Source organism: Sminthopsis crassicaudata, chromosome 5 (assembly GCF_048593235.1).
Source record: "Sminthopsis crassicaudata isolate SCR6 chromosome 5, ASM4859323v1, whole genome shotgun sequence".
Lineage (NCBI taxonomy): Eukaryota > Metazoa > Chordata > Mammalia > Dasyuromorphia > Dasyuridae > Sminthopsis > Sminthopsis crassicaudata.
The window spans coordinates 72,094,135-72,111,713 of record NC_133621.1 but is presented as its reverse complement, the minus strand read 5'-3'; positions in this window follow the sequence as shown (position 1 = coordinate 72,111,713).

Sequence of the window (17,579 nt, the reverse complement as noted above, 5' to 3'; positions counted from 1 at the left end):
TTGGGATATAATCCTAGTAGAAACACTGCTGGATCAAAGGATGTGCACAGTTTGATAACTTTTTAAGCATAGTTCCAAACTGCTCTCCAGAATGGTTGGATCTCTTCACAGTTCTACCAACAATGTATCAGTGTCCCAGCTTCCCCACATTCCCTCCAACATTCATCATTATCTTTTCCTGTCATTTTAGCCAATCTGAAAGGTGTGTAGTGGTATCTGCATTTCTCTGATCAATAGTGACTTGGAGTATCTTTTCATGTGGCTACAAATAGTTTCAATTTCTTCATCTGAAAATTGTCTGTTCATATCCATTGACCATTTATCAATTAGAGAATGGCTTGAACTATTATAAATTTGAGTCAATTAGATATTATAGAAATGAGGCCTTTATCAGATCCTTTGGTTGTAAAAATGTTTTCCCAGTTTATTGCTTTCTTTCTAATCTGATCTGCATTAGTTGTATTTGTAAAAAGAAAAAAAACTTTTTAACTCAATATAATCAACATTTTCTATTTTATAATCAATAATGATCTCTAGTTCTTCTTTGGTCACAAATTCCTTCCTCCTCCACAAATCTGAGAGTTAAACTATCCTATATTCTTCTAGTTTGTTTATAGTATCACTCTTTATGTCTAGATCATGAACCCATTTTGACCTTACCTTGGTATACAGTGTTAGGTATGAGTCAATGCCTAGTTTCTGCCATACTATTTCCAATTTTCACAGCAGTTTTTTTCTCGAATAGTGAATTCTTATCCCAAGCTCCAGCTTTTGGGTTTGTCAAACACTAGATTGCTATAGTTATTGATTATTTTGTCCTGTGAACTTAACCTATTCCACTGTTAAACTAGCTTATTTCTTAGTCAGTAGCAAATGGTTTTGGTGACCACTGCTTTATAATATTATTTTAAATCTGAAACAGCTAGACCATCTTCATTTGCTTTTCTCTTCATTAATTCCTTTGAATTTCTTGACCTTTTGTTCTTCCAGATGAATTTTGTTGTTATTTTTTCTAGGTCAGTAAAATAGTTTCTTGGGAGTTTGACATAGCACTAACTAAATAGATTAGTTTAGGGAGTATTTATTATATTCGCTCCACCTATCCACGAGCATTGATATTTTTCCAATTGCTTAGATCTGATTTTATTTGTGTGGAAAGTATTTTGTAGTTTTTCTTATATAGTTCCTGACTTTCCCTTGGCAGATAAATTCCCAAATATTTTATATTATAAACAGTTATTTTAATTGGAATTTCACTGTATATCTCTTGCTGTTGGATTTTGTTAAAGATGTATAAGAATGCTGATGATTTATGTGGATTTATTTTATATCATGCAACTTTGCTAAAGTTGTGTATTATTTCTAATAGTTTTTGAGTTTTCCTAAATCAATATGTGGCCAGAAGGGGATTGGGTAACTTTATAAGACAATAAAATATCAATTTGTGCCAGCAGAGGAATTTTCCTTATCAGGAAACTTTCAACAATGATAGAATCATAAGAAACTTTTAGTTATTCTACTTTGGGATAAAATTCAATGCTAAGGAAACAGTCTTAAAGTGTAAGGTGAAATTTCAGGGTAAAGTCCAATAATGATCATTTTTCTCAACTAAAAACTGCTGTTTTACAATAGTTTAGTATGATTTAAGGGTTAATATAACCCAGCAATTTTTTAAAATAATGAACTCTACAATATTCTTTGGGTTCTGTTCACTTCACTCAGCATCAGTTCATGTAAATCAACCTCATCATCATTTCTTACATTTCTATATGTTTTTGAAATATCTCATAATACAAAATTAGGATGATTTTGTGAATGATATTCAGTATCATTATCATTATCAAATGTTCTTTTAAATCTTTCATTCGCTCTATTTGTGTGTTAAGCCTATGTAACAGAAGCTAACTGTAACTGTTTTGTTTTTTGATTTTTTTTTCAGGATAATTTTACAGGAGAAATAATATTATATAAATGGTCTTCTAGTATTTCAAATAATATACATGTTTGGACAGGATCCTACACTGATCCCTGTCATGCCAAATATTGCACTATATTATAATGGTTTCCAAACTTCTCTAAATGACATGAAATTGGACCTAGTTGAGGCTTTATAGTTTAAAAAAAAAAGAAAAAAGAAAAAGAAACACACTAAAAAGCTAAATTGTGTTTTACCTTTTTTAATAACAAAAAAAATTAATTTACAGCAATTATTACCAAAAAATAAGTCCTTTAAGGCCAAGTTGTCAAAATCAAGCCCTGCTAAACTTTGAGTTCTATACTAACCAGATTAATATCTAATTGAGATATGTTTTAAAATCAGTTAAAAACTACAACATAAACAATGTTAGTTTGTGGATTTCAAAATGAATATATAATCCCTATTCATTTCTGTTTGAATTTGACATCTTGCCTTAACGTTTAAATTACATTATGTGGCACATACCAGGCCAATTGACCCGCTACTAATATAAGCACAGGATCATTACCATACATGCATATGTGGGCATGCAGATGCCCCCCCCCCACACATACAGACACATACAGTCTCACACACACCCTACATCCCTTTCCAGAATTCCAGAGAGAAAGCAAAGATGGTTACTATGATTTTTCAGAGCTAGTAATTAAATAGCACATTTGTAAAATGTGCAAAATAAGGACAGGAAGACAATTGCTATGTCAGCTATAACTAGAAAAAGAATTGGGTGTGTTTTTTTTAAATGTTTTCTTATCATCAAAAATCAAAACATTCCTCAGCTCTATCCCATTCTTGCTTTCCTTGATATTCAGAGTCCTTTCACTCCTCTCGCATTCCAATCCTCTTTGTAGCAAATCTACAAACTTTTGGTAATTCTATTTAGCAAAATCCAATGTTGAAAAAAACTGTTATAGTGTACAATAACATTTCAAGGGAGAGTCCAATAATAAGAGTTATTCCCAATTAAAATCTGCTGTTTTACAATAGATTAGAATAATTTGGGGTTTTATTTAGCAGGCATTTAAAAAAAATTGACTCTACAATATTCTTCTAGTTCTGCTCACTTCACTCAGCATCAGGTCATGTAAGTCATTTTTCAAGAGAAATTGGTATCAATGGTTTGATTCAATGGCATCACTTTATCATCCAAAGCTTTGATTTTACCTTTATATATTTATATCACCAGATTTATGGTTGACAAAGCATGCTCCATTATAGGCTCAAAGTTCTATATAGGGAAAAACAACAACAAATGTTAGTTTTCTCCTATCCCTTCATATGTGTCTCAAGTATAATAATATGTCACATACCCAAAACTTTCAGTAAGCATTTGACTATGACATAATCAAAACATTTTGACAATTGCTTTAGAATTTGGAATTGCACTACTTTTTCCTAGTTATGTTTCTAATATTAACAAGTAGGACACAAGAAACTTATTCATATTTATTTGTACTTAAATATATAAATAGTAATTCATTAGAAATACTAACGGACTACTAACTACTTTCTCAATAATTCATTCTAATTGACCACATACATAATATTTTATTTTATAGAATTAGAAAAGGAAGCTAGATATAGCAGAAAGAGCCTTGCATTTGCTTCCAAAGAGGCTCAACTGATACCTCAGGCTAGGAATTTCACATGTCTGAGTCCCTAATTTTTTTATCGTATATAAAAAAGGAAGAGAGTCATGGTCTCCAAAGTCCCTTTCAGTTCTAAATCCATGATGATAAAATAGCTTAAGAACAATATGGTATTCCAATAAGTAGATAGTTATACTTTTAATAACACATTTGCCTTTTCTGTGTATTTCTCGGAATTAATCTCTGTGATATACATATAGAGTCATATAGATATGTGCATATATTATAATGTACTACTGATGTGTGTAACATGATTATAAATGATATAGACATAGAATACACTTAGTAAACAATCCTTTCTTTGTTATTGGGACATATACTACAGTAAGTTCCTCCTACATTTCTAACATTTCAGTATAGGAAGCATACATATAGAATTGTCAATTATGGATCATCCCTCTCCTATGGGGAATTATTGCAACTGTCAAAGATATAATTATAGCTGGCAGCTGTTCTGTGTCAAGGGAAAATATTTTATCACTATTGCCTTAAACCAGCTATCATTTTTAGAAACAAAACACCTAAAAACTTATTTTGATTCTTATTCCCTCTCCCCTTTTAAAACCACTGGATATGATCTGATACATCTATTTCTCTGCTTTAATTAAAGCCACATGGCTATGATCCTGTTCAACCAATTAATCATTGAAAGATAAATACTTGTAAAAGCTGTAGTAAGGCAAAGATGAAATGTATTCAGTCAAAAATACAAATAAAAACTCCATAAAAATTGGAGAAATGTTGAATATATGTGGTTCTACAAATGCTGAAGTAGCTTTGTAAGGACTGATGTTGCTGCTTCAATGAGTTACCTTTTTTTTTTTTTTTTGGTCAGACTCGATATAGTTTCTTTTAAGTAGTTTATTAGTTGTTAAGGATTCAAGGCAGTTTAAGATATTACAAATTGGATATTTGTTTATATATGCACACATGACTTTAGCACACATATATGTATTAATGTATTGACATATGCTTGCTGGGCTTGGTGAAGGCAAGAATGTCTACCTACTCTAGTGGACCCTAGTGGATTTCTAACCCACTAAGATTAAGCCCAACTACAGATATTCTTTGTCATTCAATATACTTAATCCTAGCTCCAACAATGGACATTTTCTCCCTGCTCCTCAAATAAGATTTTTTTTTTCACTTCATTTGTTCTGTCATCTTCCAAACTATGGGTACTTATTCTGTGTAAAGTTATTTGTTGCCACAATATTTTGCTAAAAGTATTCTAAATACATGTAGGATATCTCTGTCATTTACTTATTTGGTGGTTATAACTAGTAATGGGATATTTGGATCAAAAGATAGGAATATTATCTTCATAGAATAATTTCAATGCTGTTGAGAATGATTGGATTAATTCACAGTTCCACCAGCCCTGGATCTTGTCTTTCCATAATCTCCAAGCTATAGGAAATATCTAATATAATTTTCTTCTAATGGTTTAAGGTATAGTATTGAAAATTCATGTAAAAAACTATTTGAAATTATGATATAGAATGAAATCCTTTAGTCTAAACCTAATTTTGCCAGATTGTCTTCCAGTGGTTCCAAAACTTCTTATTTAATGGGAAGCCTACCTCAAATGTTTTATATTCTTGAGTTTCTTAAAAAGACTAATGGGTTTCATCTGTTTCAAATAAATGGAATCAGTGTTAAATAAATTCACTTTTTTTTACCCCAGTCATTAATACTTTGTCTGTGTCTCTAGCACGTTATAATTATTATTCAAAGATTCAAAACATGGAGATTTCAAAAGATTGGTGAATAGGTAATCATATATTTACATTTTTCTGTTTTGTCTTGTTAGAGAAAAGAACTAATTAGTTTGTTTTTTAGTTACAACTTCTTTCTACCTTCTCATATAGCTGTATTTCTTTGTGCCTCTCTATTCCTCACAATGCATCAAATATCAGTAGAGAAGCCCCAAAAAGCTGTTTAACTATGACATCCTGAGCTGATGACCCCATTGGACACAAATATATTGAAACAAGATGACATTTTCATATTTGTAGGACAAGAATGAAATTGACTTTCTATATGCATATTCCTGTAATCACAAATACACACACACACACACACACACACACACACACACACACACACACACACACATACATATACATCTGTTCTATGAATGAAAAAATGTTGTCCATTTTGCAAAAAAGGAGGAATACAATTAATATCAATAAGGTCTTACCAAAATTTTGATTAGGTCTGGCTAACTAAATTTACTGTATTAATTTCAAATTTTTTTGCTGTGCATGAGAAAATGTTGAGCAATGGATATTGACTATATAAACCACTTACTTGACTGAAACTTGGTTTTCTGACTTTAACTATAGAAAACTACACATATGTAGGTGAAAACATTTTTAAGGTTATATCATTATATAAGACTATGTGGATGAGTCAGTTTTGCTCATCTAATTTTCATTTTTAAAATTAAATTAAAACAATTCAAGCATATTAACTCAATAATTTGTCCAAATAATATAAAGTTTTGAAAAAAGATATTTCACTTTGTATCTCAGCTATAAAGGGTAAATATTTTCATCTAATAGTGAACTAATTTATAAAAATACTTTTTTCAGGATATACACATAAATAATTCACCCTAAAAGCCAGAATTATGATCCAAATATAGCTAGAACACACATACACATGTGAAAATTATACCTATATAACTATATTTAAGGTAATGCTTTAAAATAAATTATTTTCCTAACATCTTAAATTTTATTTGTCAACATTGGCTCCCCTCAATTCAATTACCCATTTAAATTATATTTTGGCTTCCAAAACACATACTTTAAATTCAATTCTATAGAAAAACCAACTTCTCCCCTCAAATTTCTTTAGTAAGCAAATATTATGACTTCATAATTCCTTTCAGAGGCTTGGCCTTGAAATGCTGTATTTTAAAAAGCAAATAAAGAATACCAACTTGTTCCAGCTCTGTGAATGTTTGAGCTTAAATCTCAGCAAAAGCCTTTATCTTTAACCAATGAACTTTTTATGGCTGTTGAGAAATGACCAGAGGGGCCAATTAGATGTTTCACAATCTGAATCTTCCCTGATGCTCTGTCAATAATTTATAAAATGGAGGGGGCACCAGGGGTCAATGTCACTGAGGGAAGGTTAAAATTAAAATATTTCTGTTATGTTTTGTATTCGAGAAAGTGAGACAACATTTTTTTCTAGAAATAATCCATTTTGAAGTAAAATAGTTTTACTTATGAGTAAAAGCTGAGTTCTGTGTTGAGTTATCCCAATCATAGCCATTGAACTCCTTCTTCACATCCACTTAAAATCACAAGTATCTTGACAAGCTTCGTTGATGCATTACCTTTTACATGAGACTTTTTTTTTTTTTTCTGATTCCTAGGTTGGTAGAGTTTACCTACAGAATACTTTATTCTTGTTTTCTATTTATTTTGTATTTTCTTAAATATATAAACAGTATAAGAGTTTATAGCTGAAAGATACCTTAAAAGATTTTTCTTTCCCAAATAAAAAAAAGAAAGAAAGAAACCTGGGCATGTTAAATATCTTGCTTGTACAATTAGCTAAGTAAAAAAAAAAAAATTTAAAAAAATAAACAGAGGAAATTTGAAAGAATATTTTCTGATTCCAGAGAACAGTTATGTCTTTGTTTGTTTGTTTTTGTTGTTCCTCTCTTCCCTGCTTTGAGCAACATTGCTTCCCTTGCCATACGTTAATTCCTTCAATAAAATTTAAGGTCCCTGAGAACAGGACTTCATTTTGCATCTTTCTAATCTAACATGTTGTTTCACAAATCTTTGGCTTGTAATAAATTCTAATTTATTGGAATAAAGGGAATGAAGGGGAGGAAACCATGTGATTATCACTTATGTTCATCTCCATGTGCTCTTTCATGTGATCATAAAATCATATATCAAGAGCTATAAAGGATCTTAGAGGTCTTCTTTTCCAACCTCTACATTTTACATGTAATTCTGAATTTAAGGCAAAAGTGTTTGTTTGTTTTTTTGTTTGTTTGTTTAAAACTACTCTCACTGGTAAAAGAGAATGATGACTTTGTCAATGACATGCTATCTATATGATGGGTAGGGTTGCCACAAGAGTTAAAGAGATACCATATATAATAATAAGATTATGTGACAATCTATTGTGATATACTTGGCTCTTTTCAACAATAGAGTGATTCAAAACAATTCCAATAGATTTAAGATGGAAAATTGTATATGCATCCAGAGAAAGAGTGAATGTAGATCCAAACATAGCATTTTCACTTTTGTTTGTTCTTTATTGTGGATTTTCTCCTTTTGTGTAATGTTCTCTGCTTCAGTTTTCTTGGGGTCTCTGGGAGCAGCCTTCCTTTCAGTTCAGTTCAGTAATCAGTAATCACCACAAGAACAGCCAGGTGTCCAAATCCTTTATTATCTCCTTCCTGGGACTGGGCAACTTTTTAGAGTCTTTCAGACCAGCCTTGGTCTCAGTGGAGAAATGCAGGAGAGCATGTCACCAGGCCTGACTGAAGATCGAATGAATGTCTGTCTTTGGTTTGGAGACCGTCTCTCTTCTCTTCCCTCTGAAAGCTTCTCCTCTGTGGCTCTTAGTCCCTGCTTATATGTTCCACACTGAGTATAAGCCAATCATTATATCATTGGGGAAACCATTATTTGTTGTAAGATTAAATCACTCATACTGAATCATGCTAAACTAGATAACCATTGTCTCATCAATTCCACTGACTTAGCTCCTTGTTTCAAGTTCAGAGGTCTGGCCCATAGTACTTTTGGTCTCATTTTTCTTGTGCAACATGAAAAATATGGAAATATGTTTTAAAGGATTATACAGATTTAACATATATCACAGTGCTTGCTGTCTTGAGGAGGAGGAAGGTTAGGGAGGAAGGGAGAAAAATTTGGAACACCAAGTCTTACAAAAATGAATGATGAAAATTATCATTACCTGGGTTTGGAAAAATAAAACTGTTTAAAAAATTATTTTTTTCAGTTTTCATAGGAAAAAAAAAAGAAAGAAAAGATTGATCATTTTATTTCTTCCTGCTTCTAGAGTCAGTCAATAAAGAAGCATTCATTAAGCATGTACCATGTGTTAAACATTCTCTTCAGAATTAGAGATATAAATAAAAATCAAAAGATAATTCCTACCCTCAAGAAGTTTACAATTTAATAGAGATAATATGTGAGTCAAGGCTCTAGGGACACTGGAAGACAAACGTGTAGGGGAGAACTTGTCAGCAGAATTTGTCCCTCATTTCTAATTTGCTTTCATAGAATTCAGCGACTGTTTTCTTCAGTAAGATTATAGATTTCCTCTTGATTAAATTGAGATATCCCTTACAGTTGAAAAGTTTATTTGTCTTGTATTGTCTTGGATTAATAGACATATTCACTGCTCACTATTTGAAATGCGTTGGGATAACTGGTAAGTGGAAAGGAATAAAGCTTTTAAGGTTTAGTGGTACCTTTGCTCTTTAAGTGGCTTGAAAATAAGGAAAAACAGTTTCTCTTGACTAGCCATCTTTATGGGATCAGAAAATATATTTTGAATCTTGAATATCCTCTCTAAAGAGAGAAGGATGTCTAGGATCATGCCCTGTTTTGTTTTACTCCAGGCAAAAATCAATTATTTCCCATAGAAAAAAATGGGTAAGATTACTGAGATATCTCTCAAATTATCCCTTCAAGTATATTTTTTATCATTTGGAGAAACTCACATGGATATACAAGGGCAACACAGAGATGAGGAAACTGACCAGAGAGGTTAAGCACTTTACTTGAAATCATATAGCTTATATCAGAAATGGGAAATGAAATTAAGTCTTCCTAATGCTAAATCCAACCTTCCATACAGGGTACTATGATTTCTCTAAGATTTCATATCTTCAGTAGATAATAGGATCATAGATCTGAAACCAGAAGAAAACATAGAAACCAACACCCTCATTTTATGGAAGAAATTGAGACTTGTCTAATTTCATGAAGGTATTATGGATCGGATCTTAAAGCTGGAGCCAAGTACTCCAAATCCAACAAGATTTCAAATCCAGCAATGAGTCATGACTCCTTCTACATCACCTAGAAAGTTTCTTTCCCTATGAAATTATTCCCTCTAGGAATAATTTGTTTTCCCAACTTCATTCTGCCTAAGATAATTGCTACTCATTGAATTTAATTGTTAATTTCTTTCAGAAGTAGTTTAGCTCTTCTTTTTTTTTTCTTTCTTTATCAATTTGAATAGAATTGATATATTCATAGACTCTATGAAGAAATTCATAGATTAACATACTCTATCCATTGACTTTTGGACATCAGACTTCAAATTCTATTTTAGTCACAAAGGAATGAATGTACTATCTTTGTACCAATCTTATTTTAGCTGATAACAATGCTAAATTTCATACTATAAATGTCCAGTGTATGATTTAGTTAATTCTTAGATATAGTGGCCATAATAGAGAAGTTATCTAAAGTTCATATTTTTCAGCAAGTTCCTACAAGGCTGAAAAAGAACAAAGTAGCTAAGAGATAAATATTGGAAGACTACAAAGTGAAAAGTTGATTACATGAAGGTGATTTCATGTGTGCCAGGTTATAGTTAAGTGTTACTATGAATGTAAAGAGTAATGATAGATAGGCTTATAGAGATGGAAGAGAACTTTGACATCATCTAATCCAATTAATTAACTGTTGAGGATACAGAAGAAACTGTACAACTGGGAAAATGCGATATTAAAGGATTTCTCCAAGAGAATAAGGGGGCAGATGCAAGTTTTTAGCCCAGGTCCTTTATCTCTCAATTCATCACTTTTATCACTGAAGCATAGTGGTGATGAGAGCTCTAGCTGTAGAGTGAAGTAGAGTAGAATAGTAAAAGTGAGAGCAGGGTAGAAACAAAAATGATTCAAGCCATATTAACATGTACTTGTTCAGAAATAGAATTACTACAAAGAAAATACTTGGGAACATAAAAGAAGGGAAATTCAATTAAAACCAATACATTTCTAGAGGAGAAGAAATAAAATTTTTATTCTGAGCAAAACTGTTTATACAACATTTGCTTGACTTTGAGTACTTTTTCTTTTCATCTAAAACTGACTGAAATGATAAGAAAAGTTATAAAATATTTTTAAATGCAACACTTGTGAGAATGTCAATAAATAACTAAGTGAATAAATGAAGAAACATTCTCCATGAGACAAAAATACATGAGTACAAATTCAGTATTTGTGTTTACTTAAAGAAACAATTTTTTTTTTTTGGAAATAAGCAAAGTACATAGATAAATTTGGCCAGAATTTCAATTGAACATCCTGTATTAAGTCCCTCCCTTGAATTAGGAATTATGTTATCCTTGAAGAACACTAAGATAAAAAGGAAATTGGATTTTCCTGCAAGGAGCTTACTTTATCCTGGAGTCCTAAAAACAATGGAGATAATACTGGTCTGATAATACTGGTACTGATTCAGGAAGGGCCAAGTTGAAATCTGTGCTCAAAGCTCTGTATCCCCAGGCAAGTCTCTGTAAATGGGAATAACAATAATATCTACCTACTTGGGTGCAGGGGAGATTGAAATTAGATAATATTATTAAAGCACTTTACAAGTCTTAAAGCACTATAACAATTTTAGCTATGATGATTATGAAGATGAACAATATCAATCAATTCAATTGATTATTCTGATTATCCTTTTTTATACAACATAAAGAAAATGGCAAGATAAAGTTGAGTCTCTCTTCCTCCTTTGAGGCATATCTAGATCTAAATGTATACTTCAATTCTTTTATAGATCTTTTACCACATGACTAGGAATCTTTCCTCCATTAATTCTAGTTTGCAGTATTATTATATTTTCTCAGCCCCTTAATGATTCATATCTACATCTTTCCTTGAGTCCTCAATCACTTATCAACTTAGTATATGAAAGATTTTAATAAATAAACTCTTATTTCACTAACAATATCTATCAGTTACTTCTTTCTAATAGACTCTTCCATTTTTCTTCCATATATTTGATGAGGTAGGTGTATTCATGTTGCTTCTCATGTGTTAGCTATTAGTAGCAAATATGACACCAGTTATTTAAACTCACTATGATATTGACTATTGCATGTATTTTTTAAAAAATTGAATTGTTCAATAAGCCAATGCCACATAATATCATTATAAGTGTATTTTTAAAATTAATTTTATAGTACACAGTAGCTGAGAATCAGTGAAAAAGTACAATCCCCACCAAATCCAGTTAGGATAGATTTGTTGTACTTCTGTAATACCTATCCAAGGTGCTGATGGAATAATAACTCAATAAATTGCTTGTCCAGTTGCATTTAAGCAAGATGGGTTTTGTTTTGTTTTGTTTTGGTTTAGTTTTCATCCTTTTTGTTCTTGCAGTAGGGAAGGCTAATTCAGTCTTATTTAAGTGGCCTGAATTGTTTTTAGAGAGAATTAGTGATGGTGTGGGCCTTAAATCATTGCAAAATCACTTGCACCTGGGAATTATTAAGGCTAAATTATACTGAATAAGAAATAATCTAGTTTCTATTCTCTTAATTTAAGAGCTCTCCTCAGACCACAAATCTAAAATAAATTTAAATACAAAACAGATTTAAAAGCCTCTTTCTAGGAATTGTCTGCATTTTGATCTTAAGTTATATAGTGTATTTATTTAATTTGTACATATATTTTGCATTTTTACAGGTAGATATGAATATATTCTGCTCAGTGGTCTTTAGGTCTTTACATATATTTACCATATTTTTAAAATTTGATAAAACCTCAGATATCCTTTAATCCAGATAAAGACCTAAAGCCCAAATAGGATGAATGACTTTTCCCAAAGATAGCATGAGTGAAAAAAAAAAATATTCAATTTGTGGAATTGAATCAAGTTCCCTAATAACTATATATTGTTGAAATATAGTGTGGAATAGTGAACAAGAATTGGATTCAACAAATTAATAAATATCTATTAAGCACCTGTGATGTGTCAGGCAGCATGTTAAATCTTGAGGATACAAAAAGAATTAAATATCTCTCATATCAATAAGCTTACATTTAATAAAATGGAATACCTTGGATCTACTCTGGGCTCTGCTAGTAAGTAATTGTATAGTATAGAATAAGATTCCTCACCTCTCTATGTATTGGTTTTCTTATCTATTTAAGTAAGAACACCAGGTTCCCTTTTGAGATTTAAAATTTAGCACACTGTTGTAAACCATAATATTGTATTCATTTCCTTTAGTCCAAATCTCTCAAGTAAATCTATGTATTGTTATAAGATGAGGTACAGGCACACAATTCATAAACATAGCTGAAATATTGAAGATTATTATGTGGGAAGTATGATTCATAGTCAAGAACTTTTCTTGTGTGAATTTTGGGACTGACCCTTGGTAGCTTCATACTTTTAACAAGGTAGAGTGCAAACACCAGCAATCATGTCAAATGATGAAGTAGGTTGGTGATGTGTTAAAATAGCATCCAGATGAGATCACTAAATTCATTTTCCCCTAGTGAGTAATACAGAATTCAAGACCACATATTTAGAGGTGAGTAGTTATTATGTTAACCTACTGAGCTGTTTCAAATCTCTAAACTTCCAAGCTTATTTTTGTTGTTATTGCCTCTGCAAAGAAAAAGGTAAACTTAACCAACCTTAAAATATTGACAGATTGTGAAGCACTTTCAGTAGTTTAAATTCTCTTGTTAAGTAAAATATCAAAACAACTTGAAAATCTGGGGAAAATGTGAGTTGCATTAATTGGACAGTTATGATCCATCATGTTACAGCTCATTGACAGAGGTTAAACTCTAGACCTCTTTGGAAGTAAAATTGCAGCTTCCTGTTTGTCTTTAATGACAAACAGTTCTTATTCAGTAAATACTTGGAAAGGTATGCAAGTTTTATTATAGTATGTAACATAGGGTCAATCCCTCCCTGACTTGCAAGTTGATCTAGAAAATCTATTCCAAATTTGAAGAACTCTGTGCATCTGAATTCAGTAAAAACCAATAGTTCAAAAGGCTCCAAGGATATGTTTCTATTTTTCTAGTCAATAAAAAGCATTTAATAAAATGACATAGAAAGCAAATAGCAACACAGCATTTCTTCCATAAAACCAGAATATCCTTTCCTACCAAAATGCCTAAAATCATGAAGTATAAAGTTATACACATAGGATTAGGAAGTAGTAAAAAGTGTGTATGTATGTGCGGGCATGTGTATTTATATGAGAATAGTGTTGAGTACATATAAAGAGATCAAATGTAGTGGGTTTAGTACTGTTCATATGTAAGGAATTCGTGTGACAAGGGTATACATCTGAAAGTATATATAAAGTATATATGTGTGAGAAAGACCTGTGGTCAAGGTCTCTCTGTAGGACAGGTAACATCTCCAGTGCTACAATGATATATGTATGTCTTCCAATGATGTCATGTTGTTACCTCCAGAACAATCCCCCATTGAAGATTTCTTTCCTAGTTGCTGCTAGGCTTTCTTTGATTTTGCTGTCTGCCTTGTGGTTACTGCTAAGTTCAGCTGCATTAAACACAAGGTTAAAATTCTCATTTTGGGTCTTCATCTAATCTTCATTGGAAGTTTTTTTCATAAAAGGAGAACTGGGCTCTACTAATGTTTTTGTTTTGTTCTATTTTAGTTTTGTTAGTTTTAGTTTTAAATCTAGAGACTTTTTTTGCTATAATAAACTAGAAGGGAAAACAACAGTAATAATATATGATTTTTCTCAAGGAAAGGTTGGCATAGGAGAGACCTCTTGGTTTTGAGTCTTGATGAAAATGAATACATTTTCTCAAGAAGATAGTTGTCCTTTAGTAATGAAGTTCATTGGAACACAGGACAAAAGTGGGGCCTTAGTTAACTAATGTCTTTAGACTACATATTACTTTTTAACTTTAAATTTCCTGCTCACTAAAACAATATTTCCATCAGAAAGTTCCATCTAATTTAGAAATTATTCATAGTTCCTTTCATAATTTTGGATTCTTTAACCATAGAAAAGCAAAAAAAAAAAATTAAAAAAAAATGAAAGAAACAAACTACTGCTGAGAGTTATGCAATCAGAGAAGGTGAAAAGATTCTATACTTTCCAATAATACATCCTCTAGAAGAACTCACATCCAAGATTAAACATTTGGATTGAAGCTGAAAAGATTCAACTCTTCATCAATTAAAATGGGATAGAAGGAACACAGTCAAGTGATATATCCCAAAAAATATCCCTAAAACTCTAATTACTACCTCCTCTCCAGGGAGATGGCATTCTTCTAATCAAGAGCCTAGCTCTTTCTTTCCTTCAAAGTAAAGTATTAGTCTACTTTCTACCTCACAAGCTCTTCAAATGGAATCAATTTAACATGGGTGTGCCCCATTTTTGAACAGAAAGATATCCCCTCAATCAACTCCATATAACTTATCAGCAATTACACAATCAAGAGTTGTGAACTACTGATATGAGATAGGGAAACAACCCCTTCTTATTAATATAGGTAAAATATGTCAAGTAGCAATTGAGATAGTACAAAATCTGTTACTCTCACAACTGGGCCCTGAAAATAAAAAAATTCAAGAGGAGTTCCCAAAATGCTTTAAGCAAATAAGCATCATTGGAACAAGTATATAACACTTCAGGGTAACCTATATGAAAAGGAAAACATGAATGTGCATATGAAAGATCTATTATGTTTGCTGGAATTATTTTTGGCCAGATTTTACATTTCAATTCAGTGATATTTTTCAGTGAAAAAAGAAATAAATCCATTGCATTAGTTGCAAGTCTCTACTATAAAGGAAATCCACAAGCTATAGAAAGAGTTGAAGAATCATAGTGGGAGTCCCAAAGTTCTTATTGCTGCTTGATGACCTTAGGCAAATTATTAAATTCCGTGTACATCATTTCTTCATGTAATGCAAGGTCTGGAATTGGTGATCCCTTAATCACTTTCTGGCTCCAAATTCATAAAAATATTGCTTAAAATTGAAGCATATCCCCATTAATTTAAAGTCAAAGACTTGGAGCAGGCATACTTTAAAATCCTAGGCAAAATTCCCCAACAGATAAAAAGACGCTTAAGAATTATAATAAGTAGGTTGTTTTTAATACTTGCTCCCACTGTAGCAAATAGGGTGATATTGACCTTATTCCAAACATTGTTGGCTTAAACTAGCTTTGTCTTGGGGTTGATTCATCCAGAAGCAATACTCATTCTTTTAGCCCCTCCTGATCTAAAGTACTTTTTTGAGACAAACTCTCTAGAATTGAGATGTTGTCTCTGGCTACAGAGCAAGGCAGAGGTAATTTAATCATATATGGGTATAACTTCTCACCTTACCCCTGTTAGCAAAGTGCTAGCCAGCTAAGCTGTGTGATTTTATAAGGTCATTAAAAAAAAAAAAAAAAAAAAAAAAAAAAAGACCAAAAAAAAATGTGGTCCCAAAGATAACAGAAAGGAAGAATCTATTATTTTTTTTTTATAACTTTAAAAATACTATCCTAATCCCTCCAGCAATGTTTTTAAAAGTCCATTCATTTTCTATTTTTAAATTAGATATAGATTATTAATGGTCTAGTGGCTGGCATGTTAGGGAAGAAATCAAATAGACCTGGCTTTGAATCCCACATCTTAGCTTCTGTGATCTTGAACATGGCACTTATAGGAAGTGTGATATAATGGGTAGCATAATGTATTCAGAGGCAAATTCAAATGGAATAAGTCATATAGAATGAGCCTCCCTATTTCCTTTCCACAAGATATGGATGACATGATTTATATTGATGGTTTAAATTCAATATTATTTGCAAATTATTTTATAAATTTTAAAAGATTTTGTAAATGTTTTATTACAAACACTATTAATATTATCATTACTATTATTGTAATAGTAGTAGCAGTGGAAGTTTTAATAGTACATATATCATAGAGTTTGATAAGGCTCAAATGAGATAATTTTTTCAAAATCTTGTGAAAACATTAAAAGAAATCATTTTTTCAAACTTTGCTAGTTAACATACTTTAAAATATGATGCTACCTGCACTGCTTTTCATTATTTAATTTTTTTTTCTTTATATAATATCTGATAAATTAGAGAACATCCTGTTTTAGATTTAAGTTTTAAATGTAATATTCACAGAATCTTTTGCCAATTTAAGATTTCATATATAATATGATTTTCCCTTTTTCTGTATTTTCTTGAACTCCTGCAGAGGCTCGCACACAGTCTGAGGAATAATTTTGATGACCACCATACCATGAAATGCCAGCTGTACAGCTGGAATCACCCCCTTAAGAGAGGAAAAGCATATGTCAAATTGCCTTAACTATAGATCCTTCAGGCAAAATGCATCCTTCTTTGGGCACTGTCAAGAACTTGAATAAATCAGAAATAAGTGGGTTAAAATGTCAGCACCCTGTGGGACTGAGAAAAACCTAGTGCTTTCCAACAACCCAGCAAATGGCTAACTGCACTACAGCCAATTCTCATATTAAATAAAGAAAAATACTTTTTTAATCAGTAAAGGTCTTTAACATTGCCAAAAAACTAGCGTTATTGTTATGAGAGATTAGGCAGGATGATAGAAATGGAGGTAAAAGTTTTAAATCTCTGTTTATTAATAGAAGTAATCCTTTTACCTCCAATGCATTCATCATTGCTTTGTGGAATACGATCTGTCAGGACAGTAATACTGACTCTTTCCTCTTGAAAAATAATTCTCCTTATTCACACAACTTTCATGAAAAACTAAGAAATAGGTTTTTTAGTGAAATTAAGATCATGCAAGACAGCAACTAAAACCATGCCAGGTAGTCTTCAGGGTTAAAGTGTCAGTCAGTAATTGATCATCAAGGACAGCATTCACTGACCTCACACCAACAAAATGTAAACTTCCAAACTCATTGATAACATGC